At 45.4% G+C, this 7,901-nt stretch overlaps 1 protein-coding gene across 6 annotated transcripts in view; it reads left to right on the top strand.

Moving 5' to 3' along the window:
- Positions 1-7,901, top strand: part of Tp53bp1 (tumor protein p53 binding protein 1) — a 102,912-nt gene that overhangs the window by 6,264 nt on the left and 88,747 nt on the right. The gene's annotated exons all lie outside the window — the stretch shown is intronic.

Below are 7,901 nucleotides of genomic sequence, written 5' to 3'. Positions count from 1 at the left end.
GGGCGGGGCTGAAGCGCCGCAGGGGCGGGGCGTGGATGCGGTCGTTGTGCCGCTATGGGTGGTGGCTGCAGTCATCCACCTGCAGTTTTCCTGACCTAGAGCCCCCCCCACCCCGACTTGAGCCAGGGTAAGGGTTCTGCGGGACCCAGCCGAGGGCGGAGTCCAAGGCCTCCGCGCGAGAACAACATCCATCTAGTTAGGCTGTGTCTGCGTTGAGCACAGTGTGGGAGGCAGTTCCGCAGCTTCTCCCGAACCTTGGGGAGCCATCTTGCCCTTCGCTGTCTCGGGGTTTCTGTCGTGGTCTCTATCTGGCTATTATCGTTGTCTGAATTCCCCACCCTACCCCCCACCCCCGCTTCGCTGCAAGCCAGGGTCTAGGTTACCAACCTGGGTTTCCCTGTCCTTGCCTCAAGCTTTGGGCGTGGTCAAGCAGGCAGCGCAGTATTGGAGGGGACAGGATGACCTTCCTACCCTGAGTCCCTGGAGAGTAGTTATTCCAAGGATAGTGGTTGGCTAGTCTCCATCTTTGCTGAGTGCAATGAGCTCAGACTGCAGCAAGGAGTATTTGAGTAAAACCCAGGAAAGACTTCCCAACTACTAGTGATGTGACACAGTGGATAAATTTAGGAGACCGTGTAATTACTGTACAGAACTGAATTAATATTCTCTGTCTTTCCCTTTCCTTCTCTCCATCCCTTCCTCTCCCTCTTCTCCCCTTCTCTTGCCGAACCCCCAACTCCCCATTCTTCAAAGAGTTTCCACCACTACAGCTGATCTTACCCTGAGTCATTCTGTTGTGTGCATCAGTGAGAAGGCCTGTGTTTAGGCTCCAGTTATACTTGCTTTTTCTTCCATTTACCTTGCACTTTGGAGATGGTAAAAGAGAAGAAAGGCTGCAGAGATTATTCTGTTGGTAAAGTACTTCCCTGGCAAGCAAGTGTTCAGATTCTCAAGAACTGTAAAAAAAAAAAAAAAAAAAAAGCCAGGCACAGTGGTGTGCACTTGGAATCGCAGAGATGGTGCCTAGGAGGGAGAGACAGGTGAATCTCTGGAAGCTCGAAGGCCAGCTAGGCCATTGAGAGACCTGGTATCTAGAGTACAAAGAAGAAAAGGGTGTCTGAGGAACAACACTCCAGGTTGTCCTCTTGCACTCCCGTGTGCACACATGAAATCCCACCCCTTACTAGGATAGAAAAGGATAATAACTGGAACATCAAGGCTGCCCGTGAGCCGCGTTCTGATTGTTAAGTACCTCACAGGAATCCTAGCCTTATTATGAAACATACTATACCTAACCATCCAGTACATGCTGTAAATACTTTGGACATGCCATGAAAATCCTTTTTGTAGCAGAAACAAGAAAACAGTACTCTCAGGACATCAGATGGTAGGGTGCCTCTTCCCACACACTGCCAGTTGCAGACCCGAATCTGGAAAATGGCATGAGAAAATGTGCAGGCCTTTACTACAATCATAAAGAATGGCACATGTGGCAGGAAGCCAGAGTGGAGTGTGGGGAGAGCAAGGGGACAGTTTCCATAGCAACTATAGAGATGAGCCTTTAGACCAGCAGAGGGTCTCTGTCTAAGGGACGGCAGTAGTTAAGTATAGAGTCAGCTTCCATTAAGGCTAACAGGGGTTAGACAATAGATATAAATGGTACAGGATTAGACAGTGGGGCAGAAATTTAGGACTCTGATTTCAGATCCTGCTATAATCAAGTCTTAGTAATTAATGGCTGCAAATGCAGACTGTAATGGTGCTAAAAAAAAAAAAAACTCACAAAAAAACAAAAAACAAAAACAAAAACTACGTGTGTTCTGTGTAACTACTGTGGTCCTGTTGCCAAAGGCAGACAAGGTCATAGAAAGATTGGCTCCAGGTATCTCTTCATCATTCTCTTCTGGGTGATGTATCCATTACCATCATTACAATACCAGGAAGTATTTTAAAAGCTGGATGTAGTGGTGAAGTATGTCCCTTAGTAGACGAGGCAGGAGGATTGCTAAAGTCATGGCTAGACTGGGCTACATAGTGAGACCGTAACTCAAATAAGCAAAATTCCATCAACAACAAACAATATTTTTAAGTCTTAAATTATACACATATTTGCACAAAGTGCTCTGTAAAGAAAGCTGGAGTGTATGCGTGTATAATCCAGATTTTCTTTTCTTTTCTTTTCTTTTCTTTTCTTTTCTTTTCTTTTCTTTTCTTTTCTTTTCTTTTCTTTTCTGAAACAGGGTCTCCCTGGCTGGCTGAAATGGAGCTCACTCTGTAGACCAGGTTGGGCTTGAACGCAGAGATTTACCTGTCTCTGCCTTCCAAGGGCTTGAATTAAAGGCATGCTCCAAAATACTTGGACAGATTTTAATTAATTAATTTTTGTCTGTTTGTGCCTCTGTGGTGTATGAGCACGTGTGTTTGGGTAGCCATGGAGGCTAAAAGAGAAGTGGCATTGCAGGAGGTTGTGAGATGCCCAGTGTAGATGCTGGGGACAAACTCTGGTCCTCTGCAAGAGCAACAACCATTCTTAACCACAGAGTCTCCAGACGCTGTGTGCCAGAATTTATAATGACGGGAAACACATGGGAAAGACTTAGAAAGCTGAATAAAGAAGAGTAGTGTGGTGGCACACACTGTTAGCCTCGCACTTGGGAATTAGAAGCAAGAAGATCAGGCATTCACCCCTGGTCCCACAGCACGGAAGACCAGGCATTCACCCCTGGTTCCACAGCACGTTGAAGCCTACCTCCACGCTGCATAACAGACCTTGTCTCACACAACAAATGAACAAAGGTCAAGTAACATGTTTTTTACCTGTTTCGTGTCCGTGTTTAAAATTCTGCTGTGTCAGCCGGGCGTGGTGGCGCATGCCTTTAATCCCAGCACTCAGGAGGCAGAGGCAGGAGGATTTTGAGGCCAGCCTGGTCTACAAAGTGAGTTCCAGGACAGCCAGGGCTATACAGAGAAACCCTGTCTCGAAAAACCAAAAAAACCTAGGTTAAAAAAAAAAAAAAAAATCTGCTTTGTCAGAAGTTGTGTCGTAAAAGTTAGTTACTCAAAAGCCCATTTATTGCTGTGTGTTGGTTGCAGGGCTTTAATCCCCAGCAAAAACAGGTAGATTTCTGAATTCAAGGCCAGCTTGATCTACATAGTGAGTTCCAGGCCAGCTGGACTAAGACTCGGTGTCAAGTAAAAAACAAAGCAAGAAACAAATCAAAGATCCACCCAAAGGATTGTTGGGAAATTGTGATATGCATGAATGTAATACAGTCACTTATATAGCACATACAGCGTAGCACATACAGTGTAGCACACATACAGTGTAGCACATACAACTGTTCTAGGTGACTGCAGAGCCCATCTTAGAGTCTTATTTAACTGTGGATTCCTTTGCCCATCACAGATGATCTTTAGGACTCTTCCATAACAGATACTGGGTATAAGAAATGCCTTTGAATTATGAACATAGAAGGGCCATTGAATTGTGTAAAGCATCTCTAAGGGCCCACCACTGGAAGAGAAGTTGGTTATGCAAGAGGAGGACACCAGCACAGACTTTCTTCTTAGGCATGCACTGGCATGGTCATAAAGCAAAAACTGGAGGGTCTGGGGAGATAATTCAGTCCATAAACTGTTTTCTGTGTAAGTATGAGAACCAGAGTTTAACCTCTATAACCCACATAAAAAACCCCAAATGGTGGTATATGCTTGTAATCCCAGCACTTAAGGAGGCAGGGACAGGAGGATACCTGCGTTTGAAAGGGAAAACTATATAGATTCAAGGTTTTGGAAACAGATTTAAAAAGTAAGTTTCAAAATTCAAAGACTCAGGGCTGAACACTGTGAAATACAAGCCCGGCCATAAAGATAAGGAAAAGAATGCAGGAACTGAGCTATCAGGGCTGACTCCACAGCCATCTGGCAGGAAGGCGCCTCCCCTAGTTTACTGAGAGTCATACATCAACCAGATGTCCTACTGCCCCCCATAAGAGTCATACATCAACCAGGAGTCCTGCTGCCCCTGATAAATCTCAGGCCCTTAAAATTCCTAAACGTTTTAGTCTGCACATACTATTCTGCTAGTTTGTAATCACCTTGCTATGTTTAAATGAGCCAATCGCATGTAACCGTGCAAATTCTCCCCATACCCCGACCCTTACCCTTTAAAAACTCCTAGCTATTGAGTCTCAGGGTCAACTTCCTCTGTCTCCTGTGTGAGATATGAGTTGACCTGGAGCTCCGCCAATAAACTGCCTCATGCATTTGCATTAAGAAGGCCTGTCTGTCATGTTTCTGGAGCACCCTGACTCCTGTGACCTGACGACCCGAGAGAGTTCCCCGCGAGGGGGTCCTACAGGTTTTGCTGGTCAACTTAATTGTTGAACCCAGTGAGTTGTCCCAGTGAGAGACACTGCCTTAAAACAAAACAAAACAAAACAAAACAAAACAAAACAAAACCCCGGTGTTGGGGGGGTTGCTGTAGAGATGGCTCCGGGTGTTTGGGGGGGGGGTACTGTAGAGATGGCTCCGGGGTCAGGAGACTGAATTGTCAGAGAACCAGAGCTACATTTTAAGCATCTACATGCACACAACCATCTGTAACTTCATGGAAACTGATGCCCTTTTCTGCCTATATAGGCACCAGATTTGCATATACTGTATAGACATACATGTGGACATACACACTAGATTGATAAATAAATTACAAACAAACTAGGTAGACAAGAGTCCTGTCCTGGCTAGTTTTATGACATTAAGCTAGTGTGGGAAATCTTGGGAAAAAGGATTCTCAATTAAGAAAATGACGTCATGGGAAAAGGGTGGGTAAAATGAAAGAGAGAGAGAGAGAGAGAGAGAAAGAGAGAGAGAGAGAGAATGACTTCATAATATCTCTCTGTAGTCAACACTGTAGTGCATTGTCTTAGTGATTGATATATTCAGCAAGCCAGTAACCAGCACCCCTCTATGGCTTCTCTATCAATGGTTGCCTCCAGGTTTCTCCCCTGCTTGGGTTCCTGCCTGACTTCCCTCAGTGATGGGCTGTGATTTGCAACTGTAAGGTGAAAAACAAAACCCCTCTCTTCCCCAGCTTGTTTTTGGTCATGGAGTTTTTCATCGCAACAGTAACCATAACTAAGAGAGACCTCAGGAAAATCACCTGAGTTGAATCTCTGGCCTTCACACCCGTGGACACAGCACTATCACTAACACATGCACACACACACACACACACACACACACACACACACACACACACAGTATTGTTACCTTGGCTGGCTGTGTTTTTTTGTTGTGGTGGTTTTTTTGTTGTTGTTTTTTGTTTTTTGTTTTTTGTTTTTCAAGACAGGATTTCTCTGTATAGCCCTGGCTGTCCTGGAACTCACTTTGTAGACCAGGCTGGCCTTGAACTCAGAAATCCGCCTGCCTCTGCCTCCCAAGTGCTGAGATTAAAGGCATGCACCACCACGCCCGGCCAGCTGGCTGTGTTTAAATCAATTGGGGAGCTCACAGCTCAGGCCTCTATCAGCTACTAAAGCATGACGTTGACTTAGATGTTAGATAAATCAAGCAAAGGGGCATCTCTAAGGCTTTTCTGGAAATAACCTCATGCTTGCTAGAGATTGAAGTTGTCTTCAGGAGAGCAGCAGTGCTTTGTTCTGATTAATTAGACTCACTGTGTGTGGGTTGGTGAAAAAAAGACGCACAAGTCCCAGCTCAAAGACTGAAGCCAGTTCTAGTAACTCTGACTTGAAAGATGCTGGCCTCTCTCTGACTGTAGCCTGGTGAACTCATGGGTCCTGGGGTTTGAGCTCCTATGGCAGAACCTCTCCGCCTGCTCTGCAAGGTTGTTGGTCTTATCAACCAGAATATCCAGTGGGAGCTCAGATTCCCACCCTATGCGGGGTTTGGTTCTGCCAGTAAAGCGTTCTTGATACCAAGAGGGGAGTGTTGTGTTACAAGGTTGCTGTGTCAGAGGCTTGTCCTTGGCTTTGGGAAAAATACTATGATCATAAAGCATACCTGCAAGTCACAGGGTCACCTTTCCAACACGACTAGACAGTTCATCTGTGAGACCTGGGGTCAAACCCTAAAAAGGCAGGAGTTAACCTCTTGAACTTTGAACTTTGCCTTTGATTTTCAAGTCGGAGTCCCACTATTTAATCCTGATATGTAGACCAGGCTGGCCTCAAACTCAAGAGATCCCCCTGCCTCTGCTTCCCGAGCACTGGGATTAAAGACTAACTTTGCATTTATTCCTATGTCTGGTCCTAAAGAGAGACCCATAATAAATATTTGCTGAATTTCCTAATTATAACTTGTTCACATAAGCATATAGATAGAACATTTAAGTTTCTCTTTCTCTTCTAGAGTATTGTGAAGAAAAATAATTACGGCATCTCCCTTTCCTTTTTCCGTAGAGGGTGGTGTAGGATCGCCTAATCTTATTTTGGAGGAAATAATGACACTGATTTTCATAGTTGCTAGGTTGTTTACTTTCCCACCAAGCGTGTCCACGCCCTTCTAAGCACATGTGTGATGCTCATTCTGACCAGGGTCTGTGTGTCTTCTCACTTCCCATCATGTTTGAAACAGGGGGTCTTGCTGCTGCAGCATATGCCAGGCTAGCCCTCAAGTTTCTGGGGCCTCTCCATTTCACCGTAGGTGTTGTGGGATTAAAGACTTGTCCAACCCTGTCTGGGTTGTGTGAGTCCTACATATCTAAAGTTAAGTTCTTGTGCTTGCATAATGAGTAATTTACCACTGAGCCATCCCCCAACCTCACGGCAACTTTTCTTTGTGGGTTTTGTTTAGTTTTGTTTTGTTGAGTCAGGGTTTGCTATATACTCGAGGCTATACTTGCATTCTTCAGCCCCCTGCCTCTCTGCCTTTCCAATGCTGAGACTGCAGGCTCAAGCCAAAATGATTGGCTCCAATCCTCCTTTTGTCTGAGGAAAGCTGTCTCTTACCACAGGGCACTTTTAGGGCCTGTGTCTGTGGTGGCAGAAGTGATATGTCTGCTATAACTTAGTTTTGAGGTCCTGACTGGTGAGCCAAACTTTGCACATGCACTGCCCTCCCCAGAGTATTCATAAAATGTGTTTCACAGAATGCCTGGGGTGGAAAAAAAAAAAACAAAACATTCCTTTTGGTATTACAAAATCACAAGGACTTTTTCTCCTCAGTGACTTTTTGAAGATCCTCCACCCCTTTTTCTTTTCCTTTTCTTTTGGTTTTTATATCCAGAGTTTCCCTGTGTAGCCCTGGCTGTCCTGGAACTTACTCAGTAAACCAGGCTGGCCTCAGATTCAGAGGTCCATTTGCCTCTGCCTCCCCAGTGCTGGACTTGCCACCAGCAGCAGGATTGAAGAGACTTGGGAGCATGCCTAACTCCCCTTTGCAGCTCTCCTTCTGTGGATGCCTCTGCACTAACCCTTTCTCTCCCCCCTTTTAGCGCTCAGTTCAGCCTGTGCCTTTTCCTCGAATACTTTGTTCTTAACTTCCATCAAAGGGTTTATCTCGTTGCATTCACCTTTATTCTCCGATTATTTGTGGAATGAAGTTTTGTCTCCTTCCACAAAGTAGACTTGAAACCCAGCTCCTTCTGTGAAACTGATTTCCCTGTTTGTTAGCTGTGTGCTTCCCTTCTCTGTGCTTCAGCTTCATCCTCTGTAAAGTCATCACCATCATGGGTGGTGAGGTGGGTCAGTGGTTAAAAGTGCTTGCTGAGCTGGGCGGTGGTGGCGCACACCTTTAGTCCCAGCACTTGTGAGGCAGAGGCAGGCGGATTTCTGAGTTCAAGGCCAGCCTGGTCTACAGAGTGAGTTCCAGGACAGCCAGGGCTATACAGAGAAACCCAGTCTCGAAATAACTGGCAACAGTGATGTTAAATCTAAAAA

Source organism: Mus pahari, chromosome 3 (genome assembly GCF_900095145.1).
Source record: "Mus pahari chromosome 3, PAHARI_EIJ_v1.1, whole genome shotgun sequence".
In the NCBI taxonomy this organism is placed as follows: Eukaryota; Metazoa; Chordata; class Mammalia; order Rodentia; family Muridae; genus Mus; species Mus pahari.
The sequence above is the reverse complement of the archived record's forward strand: the minus strand, read 5'-3'. Positions and strand labels throughout refer to the sequence as shown.